The sequence below is a fragment of the Peromyscus californicus genome, unplaced genomic scaffold (assembly GCF_007827085.1).
Source record: "Peromyscus californicus insignis strain IS unplaced genomic scaffold, ASM782708v3 Scaffold_9__1_contigs__length_137607984, whole genome shotgun sequence".
Classification (NCBI taxonomy): domain Eukaryota; kingdom Metazoa; phylum Chordata; class Mammalia; order Rodentia; family Cricetidae; genus Peromyscus; species Peromyscus californicus.
Genome location: NW_026294617.1, coordinates 40,238,492 through 40,262,486, shown reverse-complemented (window position 1 = coordinate 40,262,486; position 23,995 = coordinate 40,238,492). Strand labels below are relative to the sequence as shown.

General features: G+C 39.0%; 1 long non-coding RNA gene across 1 annotated transcript; it reads right to left on the bottom strand.

Annotated features, from left to right (window-relative positions):
- Nucleotides 1-19,586: 19,586 nt before the first annotated feature.
- LOC128106139 (uncharacterized) lies at nt 19,587-23,995 on the bottom strand. The gene is made up of 2 exons (XR_008216607.1): nt 23,930-23,995; nt 19,587-21,666 (listed from the first exon to the last, which is right to left on the bottom strand). It is a non-coding gene; the product is annotated as an uncharacterized LOC128106139 (long non-coding RNA).

The following is a 23,995-nucleotide window of genomic DNA, read 5'->3' as shown; positions in this document are numbered from 1 at the left end:
AAAAATTGAGGGAAGATCTAGTCACGCTAAAGAGAGAAAAAGAATGATGGATTTCTGAAAGGATTCTTTCAGAAGCTTTACAAGCATGCAATTTAAACTGTCGGCTTGCTAAAGATAAAATAATAGAGTATGGAATAAATCAAAGTACTTTTTATTATGGAGAAAAAAACATTTCCTTTTAAGGCTGAGAACTCCTATGATGATTCTGACTTGGGCCCATTCTGCTCTTGGAATGTAAACTTCAACTCTCATCGAACCCCAGTGAGGTACACGCTACTGAAGAAGCCTGTGCACACATTTTTGGAAACTATCCAGACAGAAGGGAACTCAGAATTATGGCTTTGCCCTCCTTGAGCCTTGTGACACCATGATTGACAGGACTGCATGGTCTCCAAATGCCTGCACTTCGTGGCACACATCTGCTCTGCTGCCCTCTGCTAGTTTCCATGCTGGAAAGCATTTGACGTCTCTGCACTGCCTCATTCATGACAGTACAAACAAGTTGGATATATAGACCACCCATTAATGACCATTTTTTTTTTTTGTCTAAATATGATCCGATGCAGCAGTGGGTATGTACAGTGAATGAATGAGGCAATCAATGAATGAATTAACTCAAGGACTTGGCATTAGTATACATAAAAACGTTTTTCCAACCTTGAAAGCTCTTGGGACAGGATTTTCAAGAGAAGAAAATCTATCTTGAACTTAATGATCACATTTGTACTTATGATTCTGTGATTTCAAAGCAATTTCATTTCATATTTATGATTTCATATAAGAAAAGGATTCTGGCATTCTTAGGCAATTCATACCTCTATTTATACATTCTGAAAATTGCTAAAGCAGTTAAAAGATTATTCCATTGTTATAAAAGTCAAATAAAAAGTTTGAAATCCAATATTCTTACCCTGCCCCAAAGAAAATGTTTCACCATCATTAGAAATCTGGTCCCATTATTATCATGTTATCGGTGTCTTGGGGCAAATCAGAGCTGCACTCATTATAGAAAGGGTTCATTTTGCCCTGATCTAGCTACATCAGTTATTTTTAATCAGGAATACAAGAAATCTTACTAGTATTATTATGCAGGTGAAAAGTAGAACATCATTTCAGAACACAAATAAACCCAGTATCCAGGATCAGCAAGTGCCATTCTGAGATATGCTAAAGGTTTATTAGCAAAGTTAGCTTTTAAAAACCATCTTTAAGATGTGCATGACTTAGAGTGATTTATGTCTGACTTTAAAGAGCCTGAAGGTCAGTATTTATGCAAATATAATAATTACTTTCTCTGTTCTTCCTTATTTAATGTGCAGTTTTCTTTCAATGTCTAGTAACAACTGTAATTGTACTGTATTTGAAGGTCCAACGCATAGAACATGGTTTCCAACTCAGGGTTCTGTTAAAGCCTCTCTAGGCTCTACTGTGTAGCATGAATCTTAAAAGGTCTTATTAATAAAAAACAAATCTAGAGCCAGGTATTTGGGTGAATGCTGAAAGATCAGAGAAACAGAACCAGTTACAGCCTCACCTTGCCAATTCCTCAGCTGATCTCATTTCCTCAAACTGGAAACCTCTGTGTCCTCATCTGAATGGATCTCAGCTGAACTGCTGCTCGAAAGCCTAAAAGCTTAACCAGACTCTAGTTACTGTTCCTCACACCTTATATACCTTTCTGCTTCCTGCCATCACTTCCTGGGATTAAAGGCATGTGTCACCATGCCTGGCTGTTTCCAGTGTGGCTTTGAACTCACAGAGATCCAGACGGATCTCTGCCTTTGGAATGTTAGGACTAAAGATGTATGTGCCACCATTTTCTGGCCTATATCTAGTGGCTATTCTGTTCTCTGACCTCAGATAAGTTTATTGGGGTGCACAATATTTTGGGGAACACAATATCACCACACTGCTGTTACCCACCATCCTGGACATGAGGTGTGCCCTGTTCCCTGGACTCATCCATCCTTATCGGTCCCCCTGTTTCTTTGCCATTCCAGGTTTTGTAGGCCTTCTGTCTGCTGCTGTGTGAGCTAATATGGCTCCTGCATTTGCTTCTGCTCGGCAAGGGACTAGTGATTTTCTGAAGTGTGGCTTGGTGGATGTGAAAAGGGTGAACTTAAAAATAGTTATTTCAAATTGGGAATTTTTGCACCTCAAATAATACTGGAAATCCACAGATTATGTCATATGTGCAAACATTGCATTAAGTCAGTAGTTGCCATTTGATACCCACTACTGGAAGTCTGGCAGCTCACACTGCCTAACGCCAGTTGCAAGAGGTCTAGCATCCTCTTCTTGTTTCCTTGGGCTCCTGCACACATGTGCCACACACACACACACACACACACACACACACACACACACACACTCACACTCACATGCACACCCATACACACAAATTAAATTAAAATAAAATCATATAGATGGACAAATAGATGTCACATACAGTTTTCAAAGAATTTATTGTATGTCCTACCAAGCTAGCCATTCCTAAGATAAAATAATACTTTGAATATTTGATAGAATTTTATAAATCACATCAATCATGATTATAATAAAATTAAAGATATAAGAAAGTCCTTGTCTGTGGACATATCTTGAAGTGTTTTAATTATGTTGTTCTGCTGCAGTTTCAAAGTTCCTGGTCTCTCATCTTTGATCCACTTTGAATTCACTTTTGCGCAGGATGAGAGTTATGGATTTAGTTTCATTCTCCAACAGGTGGGTTTGTAGTTCTCAAAGCACCATTTGTTGAAGATGCTGTATTTCTTTTCTACTGAATTCTTCTGACACAGAAATTAAGTGGACAGGGTTTTGTGGGTTATTTCCGGATCCCATATTCTATCCCATTAATCTTCATATCTACTTTTGCGTCCATAGCATGTAGTTTTGTTACAATTGGCTCTGTAGTATAACTAGAAATACAGTTATATGGTCCTGCTCTTTGACTATTTGATGTCTTTTGAGTTTCTGTATAAATTTTGCGATTGTTTTATCTAGTTCAGTAAAAAAAAAAAAGTCATTGAAATTGTGATGGGGATTGTGTTACATGTGTAGATTGCTTTCAGCAATATAGCCATTTTTGTTAAATTCTGCCAATCACAGGCATGTGAAGCCTTCCTCCTAGAGTCTTCTTTAATTTCTTTGTTTGCTATGTTAAGGCTTTAATTATTCAAGTCTTTCACCTCCTTGCTTATATTTATTCATAAGTATTTTCTTTTTGATTATTTTTTGAATGTGCTTTTTTTCTGGTTACTTTTCTTGGCAGCAAGTCCATTATTGATGTATAGACAGGAGAGTAGGCTTTTTTTAAGTGTTGATTTTATATTTGTTACTTTGCTGAGTGTGTTTCTCAGGATTAAGAGTTTTGAAGTTCCTTAGAAAACTAAAAGCAGAATTAACACATGATCCAGGTATACTACTCAAACATATGCTACAGTACACTAAATCAACTCTCAAGAGAGATACTTATCCCTTCATTTTTAACTGCAACATAAATGAATGGATAAAGAAAGTGTGGAACATACACGAAATAAATTATATTATTCCATGAGGAAAAATTGAAACAATGACATATGCAGGAAAATGAATGTGTCTGGAAATCATTATGTTAAGCAAATGGGCCAGACTCAGAAGGACAAACACTGGATGTTTTTGCTTATATGTAGAATCTAGATTTAAATGTGTGTGTGTGTGTGTGTGTGTGTGTGTGTGTGTGTGTGTGTGTGTGTGAGAGAGAGAGAGAGAGAGAGAGAGAGAGAGAGAGAGAGAGAGAGAGAGAGATTATAGGAATAATTATTTTGTATAGGAGGGGAACAGGCGAGAGAGAGAGAAGGGGACTAGGAGAAGTGCATGAATAAAAACCAAGTGTTGTGACACATGTGCAAATGCCATCATGAGACTCATTGCTTTGTGTGCTAACTTAATAGTAATTTGAAAAAAAGTACAATTTAAGTTTTCCATACTTGTTGACTTAGAAACTGAAATTGTGTCATTGACTAATACAGTTTGTGCAGACGACCATGTTCTGTTGCTGTTAGGTTGCAATGTAATTGCTTAAGCACCATTTTCAAATTTTACTCAAGAAAGAGATGAAAAAGGGAGACTTCTTGAGGGTGCCCAAAGACACAGAAGCAGAATAGTCAAGTGAATCCTTGGAATTGACATTATTCTAATGGTGTAATCAGACCTTTCCCAGGCTCTATCCTTTGCATATAATTGTGACAAACTTTGCTTTTACTGAAAAGTATTTGTTTTCAGGCAAAAAAAAATGTAATTCAATGACTTCCAGGCATATTTTTTTATGTTAAAAGCTATCACTATTGTTATTTACTTGCTCTTTTGAAAGATCAGAAAGAGATGGTTGGTAATTTCAGATGTGATAGAGAGAGCAGACTTGTCAGATACTGTACAAATTTGCAGGAGCTGAACTGAAAATCCACAAGTATTTTAACTGTTTCTGACATATAAGAAAGATTTTTAAATTGCTAAACATCCAACAAAATGTGATAATGTTTAATAATACAGGAAAACAGTTTAAGACCAGAAAAGATTAATGTTTTGTCGTTCATTTTCAGACGACATTGATAAAACAAGAAACACTACAACCTACAAGTTAAGATTTGCTGTGCCACATAATGGAATTTGATAAGGCTCAGAGGATTTCAGTCCTAATGAGTACTGTGGGATCTAAGGAGAACACAGTGGGGAGGAGTTGCACCTGCCAAAATCAGATTTGCACACAGCAGGGGAGATAACATCCTGGCAACTAGGGGCTGCATGTTCTCTCAAATTTGGAGACCTGAGTAACCACCATGGTGGCAGAGACACATGTTCCCTGTCACTGTGCTTTAGAATCAGTACATTTTATCACCTGGCCGTTAGGAGTGGTGCTTTCATTCAATCTGTCCTTGAGAACGTGATGTTCCTCAGCATTTCTTTTTTCCCCATCTCCCCTCGGCTTCCTCCCCTCCTCTCTGATCTTGCTATGTTGTCTTCTACAGCCTCCCTCCTTGTTCATTCTCTGTCTCATCTAACTCTGGGGATACCCTCTGTGTTGCTGGCATGACTCTCTTTGCTCATCCCCATTTGTCAGCGTCTCTGGCCCTTCTATTCTGGATTTCTTAGCTGAGACTTGTTTGACGCTAAGCCTCTCGGGCTTTTCTGCTTCCTATTCCTGATTCCATGAAGCTCTTTTAGTAGATACCCAACTCCATCTCCTTCGGTTCTCAGTCTCACATTCTAGTGTTCATCATTAACAGCAACCCTTCACTGAGCATTTGATCAGTGCTAGGCAGTTTTACAAACATCTTCTCACTTTGCAAGAACCCAATGATATAATGTCTTACTAATTCCATTGTTTGCATGAGCAAACTAAGGCTCAAGACAGTTGAGTATCATACCCTGCAGGGAACAGACGAGGCCCTGAGTGAGTTAAGTCCTGAGTGAATATATATTGTTGGCAGGGGCGCAGCCATGTTAAGGACTCCAATGTCTCAGCCCATGGGAGTGGCAGTCTTCCTCAGGTGAGACTCAGAGAGAAACCAAATCTTTCTTCAGGGGTTCAAGAGTGAACAAGTGACCAGTGTTTACAAAAACTAACAAATGTGTCAATGTAAGCCACCATATAAACAAACTGAAAGAAAAAAACACATGATCATCTTAATAGATGCTGAAAAAGCCTTTGACAAAATCCAACACCCCTTCATGATAAAGGTTCTAGAGAGATCAGGAATACAGGGAACATACCTAAACATAATAAAGGCAATATACAGCAAACCAACAGCCAACATCAAACTAAATGGTGAGAAACTCAAAGTGATTCCACTAAAATCAAGAACAAGTCAAGGCTGTCCACTCTCTCTATACCTATTCAATATAGTACTCGAAGTTCTAGCTAGAGCAATAAGACAACAAAGTGAAATTAAGGGGATACAAATTGGAAAGGAAGAAGTCAAACTTTCACTATTTGTAGATGATATGATAGTATACATAAGTGACCTCAAAAATTCTACCAAGGAACTCCTATAGCTGATAAATACTTTCAGTAATATGGCAGGATATAAGATCAACTCAAAAAATCAGTAGTCCTCCTATATACAAACGATAAATGGGCTGGGAAGGAAATCAGAGAAACATCACCCTTTACAATAGCCACAAATAATATAAAATATCTTGGTGTAACTCTAACCAAACAAATGAAAGACCTGTATGACAAGAACTTTAAGTCTTTGAAGAAAGAAACTGAAGAAGATATCAGAAAATGGAAAGATCTCCCATGTTCTTGGATCAACATAGTAAAAATGGCATTCTTACCAAAAGTAATCTACAGATTCAATGTAATCTCCATCAAAGTTCCAATACAATTCTTCACAGACCTTGAAAGAACAATACTCAGCTTCATATGAAAAAACAAAAAACCCAGAATAGCTAAAACAATCCTGTACAATAAAGGAACTTCAAGAGGCATCACCATCCCTTGCTGTGGAATGTTCTGTATGTTAAATGTGTTGCTCTGATTGGTTAATAAATAAAACACTGATTGGCCAGTAGCCAGGCAGGAAGTATAGGCGGGACAAGGAGAGAGTAGAATTCTGGGAAGTGGAAGGCTGAGACAGAGAGACACTGCCAGCTGTCGCCATGACAAGCGAGATGTGAGATACTGGTAAGTCACGAGCCACGTGGCAACTTATAGACTAATAGAAATGGGTTAATTTAAAATATAAAAACAGCTAGCTAGAAGTCTGCCATGGCCATACAGTTTATAAGTAATATAAGTCTTTGTGTGTTTACTTGGTTGGGTCTGAGCAGCTGCAGGACTGGCAGGTGAAAGAGATTTGTCCTGACTGTGGGCCAGGACCAGAAAAACTCCAGCTACAAATGGTGCCCAACAGCTCGAGTTCCACTTTAAACCTGAGAATATTTAATAAACAATCCTAAATGGAGCCAAAACCAGGTTCCTGCTTTATGTCTCATATGGGCAGCTAGATGCTGCAACATGTGGACTTGAGCTACTCTATAGAGGGTTAGCAAAATGTGGGCTTGACCTATTCCCACAGAGTTACACAGAGGTTTCTATAAGCCATGCAACATGGTGTGTGGTGGAGTTAGCCTTTACTAGTAAAAAAAAAAAAAAAAAAAAAAAAAAAAAAAAAAAAAAAAAAAAAAAAAAAGAGGTTTCTGTGCTATACACTGCTTTGATAAAAGCATAGACCCATTGTTTCTAAAAGTTGATGGCTCCCAGAGCTGGTGGTAAACTGTACCACCGCCATGTTGGGAAGCTAAGGTGGGCGGAGCCACCAGCCAAAGTTGCTGTTTCAGTCTTAGAATGCTACAATTTAAAGCAATAGATTCAGATGGAACAAGACTTTAAATGCTTTACAATGTGTGTAAAAATGTACGTAGGCTTGGAAGAGGAAAAAAATAAATATATACAGATAGTTTTTAAAAATAAAGTCTTTAAAGAGACAGTAAAGGTAGTATAAAAAAATAAGTCACATAAATATGGATATTACACAGACAATCTGGATTGTGTTGTCTTTGGGATTTTTTTTTTTTGTTTTTTTGTTTTATTGTTTTTTCGAGACAGGGTTTCTCTGTGTAGCTTTGCGCGTTTTCCTAGAACTCACTTGGTAACCCAGGCTGGCCTCGAACTCACAGAGATCCGCCTGGCTCTGCCTCCGGAGTGCTGGGATTAAAGGCGTGTGCCACCACCGCCCGGCTGTCTTTGGGATTTTTAACTGCAGAAAAACATTTGATTGTAAAAGCTGTTGAGTTAAACAAACATGTATATTTTAAAGGTACCTTGACTTCAAAATTTGGATGTAAGGATATGTTGCTTTGGAAAGGAAGCTCTGCTTTTGTTTCCACAGAAAGCCAGAGGCTATGGATTTGTTCCAGATTAAGATACATCAGGTTTGACCAGCCAAGACCCCCTGAAAGGTCTCCAATGACACCATGGCCCAGATGATCTAACATCTAGAACAGTTTCAAGGCAACTGGCTCAGACAATACACCCTCACAAACTCCATAATCCTGAAATTTTCTTTGTGTCCCCATAAGATACAGCATCCCTCTCCACCAGGAAATAGTAAGAGAAGCTACACCCAAATTCCCAAATATATCAAGCTGGCTTTGGAGACAGAATTGGCTCACTCCTTCTCTAAACCCAAACATATTACTAAAAAAAAAAAAAAAAGGTTAAGAGATTTTTGTGTCCCATATCAGAAGAGCCCTCTCTCTTTCTAAAGAAGAAAAGGGGATATGATATAGATATAATAGGATGAAAGGGTAGATTAATGAACCTACTTTTAAAGAGTAACAACTTGTTTAAAAATGTTTTACATTGCTATGGGTTGGGGATTTAGCTCAGTGGTAGAGCGCTTGCCTAGCAAGCACAAGGCCCTGGGTTCGGTCCTCAGCTCTGGTTTAAAAAAAAAATTTAAAAAAAAAGGATTTTAGTTTATTGATACAAATTTAAAATTAATTTTCTTATACTGTGTGTGTATTTTTACCCTTGTTTAAGGTATTATGTTTATACAACTCATTTAAATTGTAATAGAACAATTAGTCTTCTATGATAATCAAACTTGTAGCATGTTAGTTAAGTTTTCTAGGTATACATAGATATATTTCAGGTAGATAGGTAATCTTCAAACACTACAAAGACCTAGAGGATATGGCATTTAAAATATTTTCAAAATATTTAGACTTTCTGGACAGTGAGACATGTCTGTTCCTGGCAGCACCAATTTATTTCAGAGAGGAGGATGGGCATCAAAGACACTCCATATGGAGTTTATCTTCACCTTGGCAAAAATAGCCATTTGGGCAAGAAACTTCTTGCCTGGACTTCTTAAAATAATGTATCAACTGGACAAGTGGGACCCATAGGAAGGTGACCACTGAACTTTGCTTGGGGAAATGTACCTTCAGGTTCCTGCTTTTCAGAGGAAACTGCCAGACATTCTACAAGACACAGAGAGAAGTGACTGAGAGACTCTAGGCCTGTGGGCTAAAGACAGGTGCACCAACTTTATAAAGGAACATTTTAGGTGACTGTCCAGGCTGCCAGCGGTCTCTGTCTACTCTTGCAAGACTCGAGAAAATTGCTTGTGTCCTTCTTCCATTTCTCAGATAATATTATATCCTTCTGGGGCCTTTGATGTAGTTGAAGACTAGATAGTTATGATTTCCCTTAGTTAAGATAAAAGATAAGTTAGATATGAAACCTTAGACTCACAGATATAGGATAGATAGGATATCTTCTTTAATTTTGCCAAATATGTGAAAGTTAAAACCTTCCTTTTTGAAAAAAAAAGGGAAAGTGCTGTGGGATGTTCTGTTTGTTAAATGTGTTGCTCTGATTGGTTAATAAATAAAACACTGATTGGCCAGTAGCCAGGCAGGAAGTATAGGCGGGACAAGGAGAGAGTAGAATTCTGGGAAGTGGAAGGCTGAGACAGAGAGACACTGCCAGCCGCCACTATGACAAGCGAGATGTGAGATACTGGTAAGTCACAAGCCACGTGGCAACTTATAGACTAATAGAAATGGGTTAATTTAAGATATAAGAACAGCTAGCTAGAAGCCTGCCATGGCCATACAGTTTATAAGTAATATAAGTCTTTGTGTGTTTACTTGGTTGGGTCTGAGCAGCTGCAGGACTGGCAGGTGAGAGAGATTTGTCCTGACTGTGGGCCAGGACCAGAAAAACTCCAGCTACAGTCCCTGACCTCAAGCTCTATTATACAGCTATAGTAATAAAAACCGCATGGTATTGACAAAAACAAACATGTTGACCAATGGAATCAAATCAAAGACCCTGACATTAATCCACACACCTATGAACACCTGATTTTTGACAAAGAAGCCAAAATTATACAATGGAAAACAGAAAGCATCTTCAACAAATAGTGCTGGCATAATTGGACATCTACATGTAGAAGAATGCAAACAGATACATATCTATCACCATGCACAAAACTCAAGTCCAAGTGGATCAAAGACTTCAACATAAATTCAGTTACACTGAACCTCATAGAAGAGAAAGTAGGAAGTAGCCTTGAACACATTGGCACAGGAGACCACTTCCTAAATATAACACCACTAGCACAGACACTGAGAGCAACACTTAATAGATGGGATCTCCTGAAACTGAGAACCTAAGGCAAAGGACACTGTCAATAAGACAAAAAGGCAGCGTACAGAATGGGAAAAAGATCTTTACCAACCTAATAGCTGATAGAGGGCTGATCTCCAAAATATATAAAGAATTCAAGAAACTAGACATCAAAATACCAAACAATCCAATTAAAAAATGATATAAGAGCTAAACAGAATTCTCAATAGAAGAATTTCAAATGGCTGAAAGACATTTAAGGAAATCTTCAACATCCTTAGCCATCAGGGAAATGCAAATCAAAATGACTCTGAGATGCCATCTTATGCCTGTCAGAATGGCTAAGGTCCAAACACAGATGACAGCTTATATTGGAGAGGATGTGGAGCAAGGGGAACACTCCTCCACTACTGGTGGGAATGCAATCTTGTACAGCCACACTGGAATCAGTATGGCAGTATCTCAGAAAATTGGGAATCAACTTAGCTCAAGACCAAGCAATACCACTCCTGGGCATATACCCAAAAGATGCTCAACCATGCCACAAGGACACTTGCTTAACTATGTTCATTGCAGCATTATTCTTAGTAGCCAGAACCTGGAAACAAACTAGATGCCCTTCAACTGAAGAATAGATAAAGAAAATGTGGTACATTTACACAATGGAGTATTACAGAGCAGTAAAACACAATATCATGAAATTTGTAGACAAATGGATAGAACTAGAAAAAAAAATTATTCTGAGTGAGGGAACCCAGACCCAGAAATACAAACGCTATATGTGCTTACTCATAAGTGAATATTAGACACAAAGCAAAGGATAAACAGGCTGCAATCCACAATGTCAAATAAGCTAGGTAAAGAGAAGGACACTAAGAGGGACACACATGGATTGCCCCAGGAAGGGGAAAGGGCTAAGATCTCCTGGGTAAACTGGGAAGGAGGAATAGAGGGGAGGGCATGGGAGGGTACGGGAGGTGGGAACACTGGGGAGAGCCGAGGAGGGAGAGCAATAAAAGAGATATCTTGACAGAGGGTACCATTAAGGGGATGGGGAGAAATCTGCAGCTAGGGTAACACCCAGGAACTCACAAGATTGTCCCCAGCTAAGATTTGTAGCAATGGAAGAGAGGGTGCTTGAAATAGCCTTCCCCTGCACTCAGATTGGTGTCTATCCTAATTGTCATCATAGAACCTACATCCAGTGATTGATGGAAGCAGATGCAGAGACCCACAGCCAAGCACTTGGCCAAGATCCTGGAGTTCAGTTGAAGAGAGGGAGGAAGGATTATAAGAGCAAGGACAGTCATGATGGGAAAAACCACAGAAATAGCTGACCCAAGCTAATGGGAGCTCATGGGACTCTGGGCTGACAGCTGGGGAGTCTGCATGAGACAGAACTAGGCCCTCTGAATGTGGGTGAAAGTTGCATGGCTTGATATGTTTGTGGGGCCCCTGGCAATGGGACCAGGACTTATCCCGGGTACACAAACTGGCTTTTTTGAGCCCATTCCTTATGGTGCAATGCCTTACTCAGCCTTGATGCAGGGGGGAAGGGCTAGGTCTGGCCACAACTTGGTCTGCCAGCCTCTGTTGACTACCCAAGGGAGGCCTTACCTTTTATGAGGAGGGGATGGGGATGGGATGGAGTATGGGGGGGGGGGGGAGTGAAAGAAGAGGAGGGAGGGGGAACAGGAATTTTTTTAATAAACAATTTTAAAAAACTAGCAAATGCAACTTCTCCTCCCTAGATATTTAGTCTCAGACTGCTGACTGACAGAGATATCCCTCCAAGGATAACCCGACCCTCTATGCAGTACCTTGTGAATACTCTGAGCTTAGGAGTTGCAGGGGTAGTAGGCAGTAGTAGGTACCACTCCACCAGAGTGTACATATTACACCTGACACAGCTGTTCTGTATGTGTCTGTTCTTTCTTCATTCCTTTGCCATCGTTAGCCAGTCAGGGTCCCTGGACCCAGCCATGCAAGGCATGCTAATACCCAATTTCTCATGGCTGAAATCTGTGTTTAGATTTCAAGTCTATTGATATGAGTTTTAAACCCTATAGAATATTGTCCCCCAGTGTTAAACACTTGCATGATAAGACTTATTCTGCATTTATGCTATAATTTCCTGTTTCACCTTAATCATAGGTTAAGTTCCTATTTTGTGCTGCCCACATGGTAAATGGCTTCCTTTATGCCTAAGTTTTTGCATTGTAATCTCTTTACCTGTCTTCTTGTCAGTTCAGAAACAAGAGACTAGAGGAAGCCAATGTAGAGGTCAAAAAGCCTAACCTTTCTTTGGACACTAAGAAGTGGGCCACTGTTGTGGTAATCCTGGCCAGGTGGTTGGTTGTTATGCCTTTGGAATGTTTTATAGAAGGGATGTGGAAGAGTTTGCACCTTTGGTCTACAAAAGTCAGTGAGTTCCAAAAACATGGTAATTTCAAAAGCCAGAAAAACACAAGATGGAGAAGGTCAAGGAATATAGTTGATACCAGGAACTGTAGAGGAGAATCAAAGTCCCTGCATGAAGGTCCTAAAAGGCCATTGTATAAAGCTGTGAAGGTGAAGCTTCAGTTAAAATTGAGACCCCACACAATATTGGAGATGCTAGGACTGTGGGACATCTGCCGGGGGGGGGGGGGGGGGCTTCAGCCTTGGAGTGGAAATCATCTAAGCCTAAGAGACAAACTGTGCTTCATCTGGAAGAACTGAAGGTGGGCGGGTGTGGTAGTTTGAATGAGAATGACCCCCATAGGCTCATAGACTTTAATACTGGGTCACTAGGAAGCTGTATTATTTGAAATGATTAGAAGATGTGGCCTAGTTGAAGGAAGTATATCACTGATGGTGGGCCTTGAGGTTTCAAAAGACCATGCCAAGCCCAGAGTCTCTCTCTTCCTCTGCCTGCGGATCTGGATGTAGAACTCTCAACTACTTCTCCAGTACCATGTATGCCTGCATGCCATCATGCTTCCTGTCATGACAATAATGGACTAACCTTCCGATACTATAAATAAGCCCTAATGAAATGATTTCCTTTATAAGAGTTGTCATGGTCAAAGGATCTCTTCACAACAATAGAACACTGACTAAGACAGTGTGGGGTGGTTTGAATAAGTGTCCTCCAAATGTTTGGATATTTGAACACTTGATTTCTAGTTGTCGGTGCTATTTGGGGAGGTTTAGATAGTGCAGCCTTGCTGGAGAAGTACATCACTGGGGGCAGCTTTGCGACCATATAACCTCAACCTCCTTCCAATTATGGATGTGATCTCCCAGCTTTCTGCTCCTGACACCATTTTTGCTACTCTCTACCATGTCTGCACACTATAATGGACTCTTATTTCTCTGGAACCATAAGCCAAAATAAACTTTCTTCTAAAAGTCACCTTTGGTTATGATGTTTTAATCACAGCAACAGAAAAGTAATTAATACAGTGGGTATACCCCAGCCCTTTGGAGCCCAGAAGACTACAAGTTTACAAGTTCTAGATACCAGAAAGCCTTCATATCCATCCTACAGGATTGTTTAGATGGGATTGTTCTTTGTGGTACCCTCTTCATTCCCTCTTGTAACAGGAATGTTCATTCTGTGCCATTATACGTTGGTAGTATGTACTTTGCTTTAGATTTTATAGGAGCTCACAGAGACTTTGATCTTTTAAAGTATTGGAACTATTGATGCCTGTCGGGACTTCTATGAGAATTTTAAAAAATTGGACTATATTTACATTGTGTGATAAACATGAGACTTTGGGGACAAAGGTTGAAAGGTTATGCCTTAAAGTGATGTCACAATGGCAAGGATTATGTTATGATGATTAATTTTGTCAACTTAACACAATCTAGAATCACCTGTGGAAATTTTAGCGATCAAATTACCCTATAGGCATGTCTGTGGGGAATTATCTTGATTATCTTGTGAGGAAATATCTTATATCAATTAGCATTGGAAGACCTGACCATTGCAGGCTGCACCATTCCTTAGGCAGGAAATTCTGGGCATTTGCTGCACTCTGTTGCTGATGATTTTGCTACGTCCTCTGTTCTGATGGACTGTAAGCTGGAACTGTGAGCTGAACTAAGCTCTTTTCTCTCTAAGTTGCATTTATCAGTGTATTTTACATCAGCAACAGAAAATAAAACTTAAGACAATCTCTAAGTAAACTCTACCTTCAGTCTCTACCTTTACCCATACCCTGGTAGCACCAATACAAGAATACAAGGACACTGAGAGCTCACCACATCTTTAGTTCTAACTACGTTCCAATTGCTTATTCCTATGTAAAAGGTATCCTAAATTCAGTGGTATGGAACAGCCACAATATTGTTTTCTTCACAGCTTATCATGGGTTAGAAATTTGAAGCAATCTCAGCAGAGAGAGTTTTTCTCACTTACATGATTTCTAAGGCCTAGTCTAAGGTCTGTGTAGCTGTGGGCAGCGGGACCAGGCAGAGGTATTACCACTTTCCTTCATCAGTATGTAGGATGCCTGGCTGGTATGAGCAGAATGGTTGAATGGCTGGATCCTGTATCTCTGTCTCTATCTTCTTTTAAGAACATTATAAAGCAATTCACAGCTCTGTATAACCTTTCTAGCATGCATTCCAGGAAACAGGCTTATTCTTTTCCTTGTCGACACCATGTCTCCTAACTTACTACCTTGCACACCAGACAAGGACCTCCCAGCACCTTCCTGCTTAGCATGATTCAACTACCATATAAACTGTCTCTCTCTCTCTCCTTTTGAAATAATGCCAGCTAATTCTTGCTAACTGCCTCCTTACTGATGCTGTCATCTATCCACATAACTTCAAATCCATCTTCCCACAGAACTTCTGTAGTTTTTCTGCTACGCAGGCATCTGGCTATTGTCCCAGACTCACATGATAGATCTCCTGTATTCTGATGGCCCTTCCTGTCAAACTCAGTAATGCAGCTGGATCTTTCCTTTGTCTTTGTTATGTTGAACTCACCCTTCATCCACCCAATTTCCACATGGAGCTCTTTCCTCAGCATCTCCAGGAAACCTCTTTACTTGGTTTTCCATTTCTTACCCTGTTACCTCAAACCAATGACTTATAATGCCTTTTCTCTTCAGCAATACACTTCTTGAGCAGTCAGAAATAAATACTCTTTTAGGGTTTAAATGTGCCCTTAGGAACATGAAGCCTTTGTAATCTACAAATCCAATAGACTCTTTATGGAAATAGACTCTTTATGGTTGTTTTCATGACACAGGACACAGAATTACATCTTCCACAAGATTCACTTTTAAAGTAGATTTTTCTCTGGGGTCAGGGGCTGTCTTGGGTCTTCAATGACTTCAGTTCTTTCTGCTTACATTATCTCTTTCATTCTTGTTGTTAATATAGCTACAGCGACAGCCTACTGACTTCCCTCTTCCATTGATCTTTTATTCTCTGTACATACTCCCTCAAAGCTGTTGCTACTCTCTCGATTACAGCTAAAATTTGCACAGAGACAATTCTTGAACCTCTATCTCTTGCAATAAGTCAGTCTTGAATTGTAGAGTACTGTTGACAAAAACATTACACTGTCGCCTGTCTAAACTTTGTATTTCCCACCTAGAAAGCACTGTGGCCTTTCCTACCACTTCTTTCCTTCTATGTTTCCCAGGTAAGCAATATCACTAAAACATCATTTGCATTAAAAAGTAATTTATGGTGATGGTTAACTTTAAAATAAATAAATGAGTGGCTGTTTCATCCCATGTGCTGTTGAGTTGTTCCAGGAAGACAGCAAAGCAGTTGATGATTCCCAAGTAAAAAACAGATACTGGATAGCAAGGCCAGTATCTCTGGGGACATGCCACTCTTTCAGCTGGCCTCTCCTTTTTAGACAAGCTTTTCAAGAATGTCACAATCTTTGTTCTTATTTTAAGCTTTGCAGGCATCTTTCTAATATATAATTAGATCCCCCCCACTCCGAACAAAAAGGCAGATGCCTGCTATTGTGACTGGGATATGGCCATTGTGCATTAAGAATTGGCAATCTAGCTGGTAAATGATTCTCTTGTCAGTTTGCTTGGTGTGAGTCAGTCCCTCAGTGTTGGTGAACTCTAGATGAACTGTTGAGATCAAGTTTCTGTATCTGCACAAATGAAGAGCAGACTCCGGACTGTGGTGATTGAAAATAAACCATGAACTTGAGAGGTAAGGCCTGGAGAGGGAGGTCAGTAGACGCTTCCTGTTAATATGCTTTTTAGCTGGATACACTTTATCTTATGCATCTTTGTCTCACAGTATAAATAGCATAGTACAAAGCATAAAAATGTTGATTTCTTGCTTATTATGAATTTAAACATCCAATGAAGTGAGCAAAAGGACAATATTATGTGTCCACGTGGTCTTACAATACGATGAGGATATGAGGAGACCCAGAAAGCCTCCAAGTGTGAAAGAAAGCAACAGAAATCTGAAGCAGTGGCAGCAGAGCAGCACCTGCCTACAGACTGCCAAGTAAGAGCAATGAGTGTGATTTCACTGATTCCAAAAGAGCAGCAGAATTGGCCCTAGAATGCTTTTCTGATGTGTAACTGTGCACTGTGGGGGATCTTTGTACACATTATCTTACCCTCCAACTTTATAAAAGGTGCTTATTATTATGCCGTTCTTGTTGATAACAGAACACAGAAAAGCTTTAAAAACTTGACAAGGGAAAACACAAGCTGTATGTAAGAGCATTGAGTTCAGAGCTGAGGCTTTCTGATGGCAAGGTCATGCTCTTACACTTAAGAAGGCGACTGTCCAAACCTAAAGATATTGTATAAAAAGTTATGTGGTCAACACTTGTACAAATCAAGTACAATGACTTCCGTAGGAACCTCAAACTTGGTTCAAGACACCCCAAGACCAAGTTCTCAGCACAAAGGAGGTTTATTAGCCCCAGAGGGACAAAAGGCAGGCAATAAGAGACAAAGACAGGGGATAGAGGATGAAAGAGAAAGGAAAAAGAACAAGGGAAGGAGGAAGGGGTATTTGTCCTGGGGGGACAAAGGACTGCCTCTGGATAGAGAGACAAGAAAGATGTAGCACACAGGCAAATAGCAGTTTAAAAAGGTGCAAGGGGAAACCCTGTGTTAGGATGAGGAGTTTAATTTTAACTGGGCATGTTAATTAGGTGAGCCAAAGGGGCTTTTGATTGCTGGACTTCAGTGCTTCAATAGCAGGATCTTGGTAGTCAGCCTCAGGAGGAAGTGGCCAAACAAGGGAACAGACTGCAGGGATTAGCTTTAGGAATGTAATCTAGGGGATGTTTTTTTTAGCAAGGCAGAGGGTATGGAGGAAAAGGGCAGGGTCTGCCAGAGCCATGTTTGCCATGCTTGGGCTGGCAAGAGCCCCTTCAGCTTAAAATACACATTTTTGGAAATTATGACTGTAAAAAGATAACAGTTTTAAATAAGTGATTGCATGTAACAAGGTTAAACAAATACTTTTACATTTATTTAAAAATAGTTTTGAAAAACAAATGTCTCATCCTGTTTCTTTAGATATTCATGCCACCTTTTACTAGAGTAATAGATAATTTACAATGTTTGATCATGTCTACAACAAAAAAAGTAAAATAAAGTCTCTAATAGAACCTAGGATACCGGTTAAAAGTGCGCGCACAAGCGTGCGCGTGCGCGCAGCACACACACACACACACACACACACACACACACACACACACACAGAAATCATTTACTGATGCTGATCATTATTCTCTATTCTGTTTCCTTCACTGAAGCTCATCCCTCATAACCCTTAATTAGTGTGTTCATTCCTATCTCTGCCTATGAATAGAAATTTTACTCTCACCTGTAAACCAAAGCGACAGAATTTACTGGATCACCTTCAAGGTCTTTGTCTTAGCCCAATCATGGAGGCTTTGCCATCTTCACACTGGTCATTTCTAACCAACAAGCAATAAAAAAAAAAGGGGGGGGGGAGTGAAAAGTTTTTTTTTTCCCACTCCGTATGAAAGGCAGCGCTCTTGCCTCCATATCCCCATCACACTCCCACCTCTATTCCTGGGTCACTGTAGTCCGGCCAGCTGCTCAGTACAGGGGCCTGACGTACCCACAGCTGCTGATCTGGATTGTTTATCAGTCCCAACAGTCATGCTGACTGCTCAGGGCAGACCCCAGGACCAGCCCAGAGCACTGCAACTTTGCAGGGTTAGCAAGCACAGGAAAAACATGGACACAGATTTTCAAGTGACATCTGCTGTATCTACAATGCTTGTGCTGTCAGATCTCTGGACCATATCAGACGAGTCTGATATATAGGGACAGTTTCTACATTTGAAATGGAAGCTCTGACCATATTTGGGGCAGAAGTATAAATTTCCTGAAAAGAGTATTTAAAGTTTCTAAGCCATTAATAGAAGGAACAGAAATAAAATGCACCTTTATTTGCAGAAAATGTTCTGCAACTCTAAATTTAAGGTGATTTAGAAAGTCAAAGTTGTTAAAACTTTAGGACAGTTTTAAAATATCAAGATAATTATGTGCATTATTCCCAAGTATGAATTACATACACTGTAGCAAACATACACACTCACACATTCCGACATACACACTCTAGCATGCAGCATGCATACACACACACACACACACACACACACACACACACACCACACACTCCATCACACACACACACACACACACACACACACTCCATCACATACACACACTCCAACACACACACACACTCCATCACACACACACACACACACACACACACACACACACAACTCTCCCCAAAGTTGATGTTACAAACAGTGCAATTTGCCCAGGGCATCTATTGAAGATGTTCCTAGGGGACTTACCTGTTTCTTAAGGGCTGGCAGAGATTTGTATGTCCCCTCTCCACAAGAATTGGTTACAGGGCAGTTCCGAAGATGCCAGAAAACCCAGAACAGGATCATTGCACATTTACTTTCTCTTCTGAGATAATTTTCATTAGAAGGTAATGGTTTAAACATGTTTTTATTATGCACGCGTGAGCACACACGTGTATGTATAATCTTACACTTGGGAGACAAAGAAAGGCAATGTAAGCTGAAAAAACAGAACCTACAAAAGACGGTTAGCCTAATTACTTCCATGGATAGGCAGAAGTAGGGGATTTCTGTGAGTTTGAGGCCAGCCTGATCTATGAAGCAAGGTCTAAGACAGCTAGGGCTGTTACACAGAAAAACCCTGTCTCAAAACCACCACTCCCCAGATTGATTATATCCTCTTTTAAACATCAAATAATAATAACTGTAGGGATTAACTTACACAAGGTTTCTTCTTTTGTCATAAAATGTTATGGCCCAGTTTTCATTGTAAGAAATTACCTGAAATAATCCAAAGTGTCCTGCAGTATTTCCACTCTGCATTATGATGTGTTAAATGTGGGAAAACTTTTGAGCAAGAACAGTGTAATAACACAGACACTGTCACCACGTTTCATAGTTTTATTGAATCTTTCTCAGCTTTAATTGTCTATGATAAGCATAATTCTGATGACCACAATTATGAAGCTCTGCTGTTACTATAAATAGCAGATACAAGGTTGGCTGCCATGCCTTGGACACAACACACACACACACACACACACACACACACACACCACACACACACACACAGAGGCAAAAGCATAGCAATACAGGAGATTCTGCAGCCTCCTACAGTCCAACAATACTGTGCTTTTACAGGAGTGTACTTCTCCTTTATTACAAAGACAATTACGTGAAATCAATCCAAATTTTGTTAAACTACCACTGATGCAGATAAACCTGAGAAGGCTCAAAACGTCAAGTAACACTGTTCCATACCACTCAATAGCACTGTTAACCACAAAGAAATCTGCTTCAGTCATCTACATGAAAATCACAGATACTATAAAAATAAAATTTTCTTGCAAAATCGCTAAAATAACACAACTCAAATGCACACATTTTGATATGTAACATAAGTTCACCTTCATTTAGAAAATGTGACAGAATTTAGCAGCCAAATGATACATTTATCACTAAAAATGTTGGCATTAAAGTTACCAACTGCCCAAAGAAAACAGATTAAAATCAATTGCAATGCTGAACTTGTTGGTAGTGTTACATAAAAACCCCACCTCAAAGAAGTTAAGAATGTACTGTGTTACCTTGAGAAAAAAGACAATACAAAGCTTCAAGATCTAGCAGAAGTCTATCAGCTGCACTTTTCTCTCCCTATTTCACTAAATTTGTGTTTAAATTCTTACGTTATATCTATAATGCCCAACCCACTAGACTTCTAAATAATCAATTTTGAATAGAAGACAAACCTCTAGCCTTTGGCAATGGAAGCCCTGACCATAGTTAGGGCAATATTCTAAACTTTCTGAAAAGACAACACAAACTTTTCTATAATATAAATATATATAATGTACATAATAAAGAACCTATCTAACATATTCCATACTCGCTATGAATCTTATAGTAATCTAACACCAAATTGTGTAAGGAAAGCATGCAAATCCAAATCCAGGGAAAATTAAACACATAATAAAACAGATTTTTTTTAGATCCAAATACAAACTAGTCTTAAATGTTCAATATTAATATCTGAAAAACATCTTAAATATAATTGTCATTTTATCTAGCATTATATATTATTGTAAAATATGCCAGTGTGACATTTGGATATTATACATTGCAATAAATAGAATTTACATCAGTATTTTATACCTTCAAAGATGTTTTTACAGTCTGTACAGCTGAAGGACTGTGAGCTTCATCAATAAATACTATTACAATAATTACATTCGATCGGCAAAAGAAATGCTCCAATACATATTTACTAGTATCACATCGTCTTAGTCCTGTCACTAGTTGAATTCTAGCTGTTGCTAAGTACTGGTATCTGTCCTATCAAAAGCTGGTTTAGTATCCTGGCTGAGTAAGCAGAGATTTTCAGGTTTCAACCTGTCCATACCATAGTTGGTGATCACTGAGAATTTTATCCAAGGGCTAGATGGAAGAGTCCTAGGAAGCACAGAAAAAGGTTTCAAACAGTTCTCATTGTCTGCTTTTCACGATTCCCACAGTACCCATGGTGTCAACAAATGGGTGTCCTGTCACCTTTTCTGTTCATGAAGAATGGGCTTCAAGTGTCAGGACTCCAACAACTTCTCAGTTGCCACAATCGTGGTTTTAATTTTGAATTCTCTCTTGTGTGCTAAGTTTCTTCTTAATTTATCCCTTTAGTTCAATATAAGTTCAAAGCAACCTTCAAAGAGTCCAAGAGCAATTTGTATTAACAACAAAACCAAGAACAAACATAAACCCTTGCACTTGAAATGAAAACAGTTTTGTAGCGTGAAATTCAATGACTTGCTGAATCTTACAATTTTAGGTGTCCTTCACCCAAATGCCAACAGATCTGTCTTTATTATGGACATGCTTACTCATATCTGACGGCACAAATTGGTCTTTTGGCCAATAAAGTGTTGCTTCATCCTGACCTGTACATGCACAGGTCGTCTCAGGGACTTCTTTTGACCTGGAAGAAGTTGGCACAGTCAGTCTTGTTACTATGTTAAATGACGAAGCAAGTTAAGGAAGAAAGTGTTCTTCCTTAGGGGCTGGGGTTATAGCTCAGTGGTTGAACTCTTGCCTAGTATCCACTTGGACCTGGGGCTAATCCCGAGAATGAGGAACGTGGCAAAGTGTAAAAGGGAACCTTGGTCCCCTCACCAAAATACACTCTGAAAGAATCATTTATGAAAGTTGAAACAGTGCATTTAACACATATCCAAAATCAGGCTGCATCCTAAGACTCAAATGGAGAACACTGTATTAAATAATGAGGAAATGATACAGACATATGGATCACTGAGCTGTGCATTTCTGAAATTTCCATTTGGATTAGCTTAACAAAATTACTTTTGAGCCACTGAACATTTTGAAGTGTCAACATAATGAGGATGTATTTTAGATTTTGTCTGTAGAATTCTGAAACAGAAAATGCTGCATGAATCTTACCACTTGGGAGCTCTGAAAAACCTCAAAAGTGGAAGACACTGGAAGCGTCTTCTTCAGTTGGCTTTTATGGTAATACTGAATGTGCAAAGGAACCACTAGATAGGAAGGCTAAATGCAGCTTTTCTGGACCTAAGTAACAATAGATTGGGCAAATGGAAGCACTCCAAAGATCTCCCAGATCCCCAGTCACTTGTGTGTTTAAAAACTGACATTAAACCCTGAATTTTATGTCATTATATCCCTACTGGGCACAAAGGTTCTTTTTTTTTTCTTATAAAGTACTTTAAAAGCACTTTTTACCACCATTTACAAACTCAGAAGATAGCTGTGTAAAGACTAGCTTTCACAGTTAAAATTCCTTGGACATCAGATTATTTATTTGTGACTTTTATTTCCTCATTATTTTAATTAAATAAAATTTGATGATTCCAAGGACTATAAATGTAGCAATTCATTATTCATTGAAAATTATTTTTAAATTTCAATATACTTTACCACCATTTCACTACTGTCTAGCAGGCAAGAGTAGAAAACACTGGCTTGATGAATACTTTCAATGACCTTCTTTTCAGTTTTATGGTAGCTTGGGTACTTAAAAGTTAATTTCCTTTATTTTTCTCTTTGCAGATGTTTTTCATTTTAAGAGTCATTAAAAGCTTACAATTCATTAAAAGATTGCTTTCCATGTTCTTCGGCACACCTATGACTTGCTTACATGCACTTTTCAGTCTGCATTTAATGTTTTCAAGGACTTTGAAGAAACAGAAGGAACCTTCCCATCATTATTTTAGTTTTACACACCCTGCTAGAACTCTTCTCCCCCACCCACAGCTGCATTGTGAATGTCTGTCAACCATGGCCCTCCTGAAACACTGACAGTCCTGCCCAATATCTCCCAATCTACTAACAGTTCTGCTGCTTCACCCAACCAAACTGTAGTCTGAAATTTAACTGTGATTTCTCAAAATTGTTTTCACAGATGTGAGTGAGCACTTCTCTTGGAACACAAAGTCCAAAGACACTACACAGCAATGGTGCAAGTGAGAACTTTTTTTTCCCAGGAAGCCTAACAGTCCACAGTATTTATAAGAAAAACACATGCACTCCAATTATTTTGAATGCATTTTGCCAATAATATCTGCAGCCTCCCACCACCAAACATTAAACAAGCAATGTGCAGTAATCAGTTTTCCAGAAATAACTGGAAATACTCACTTTCCACACATGAAAGTTCATTGATTTTATTTTTGTATTCAATTCCCCAAAGACATTATCAGCCACCATCTATGCTTCTGAGGAACTGAAACGCATGTACCACAGGCATCTGCTCATTACTGAATGAGGATGCCAAACAGTTTTTGAAAGTATAGATTTTAGTTGGTTTATACTGTACGTTATTCACACAGCAACCGAGGCTGGACAAATCACAAACTCAAATTCCAGGTGGCCAGTTTTCTTGGAGAAACTTTTAATATCAAAATCGCTCTGCTACACATGCACACGCACTTTAAATAATAGAAAAGCCTGTGAATTTCAAAGGAAGAAGAGTGAGTGTTTATCTAGGTAGTACTGTTTGATTACACATACTTCTAATTAGTAAGAAAGGAGCTTACAGGAAGGAAAAATAAATGTGAATGTATAATGAATTGATGCTTCTTTTTATATATATATATATTATATATATATATATATTATATATAATATATATATATAAACACTCACTACTTTCTTGTTCGTAATGTTAAGGACAGGAAAAGCAGCAGGTTCTATGAGCATCCTACCATGTTACAAAAGTGAGGTGTTTGGGTCTTGGGCCTTCACAAGCTTGTGTCTCCATTCTGCTTGAA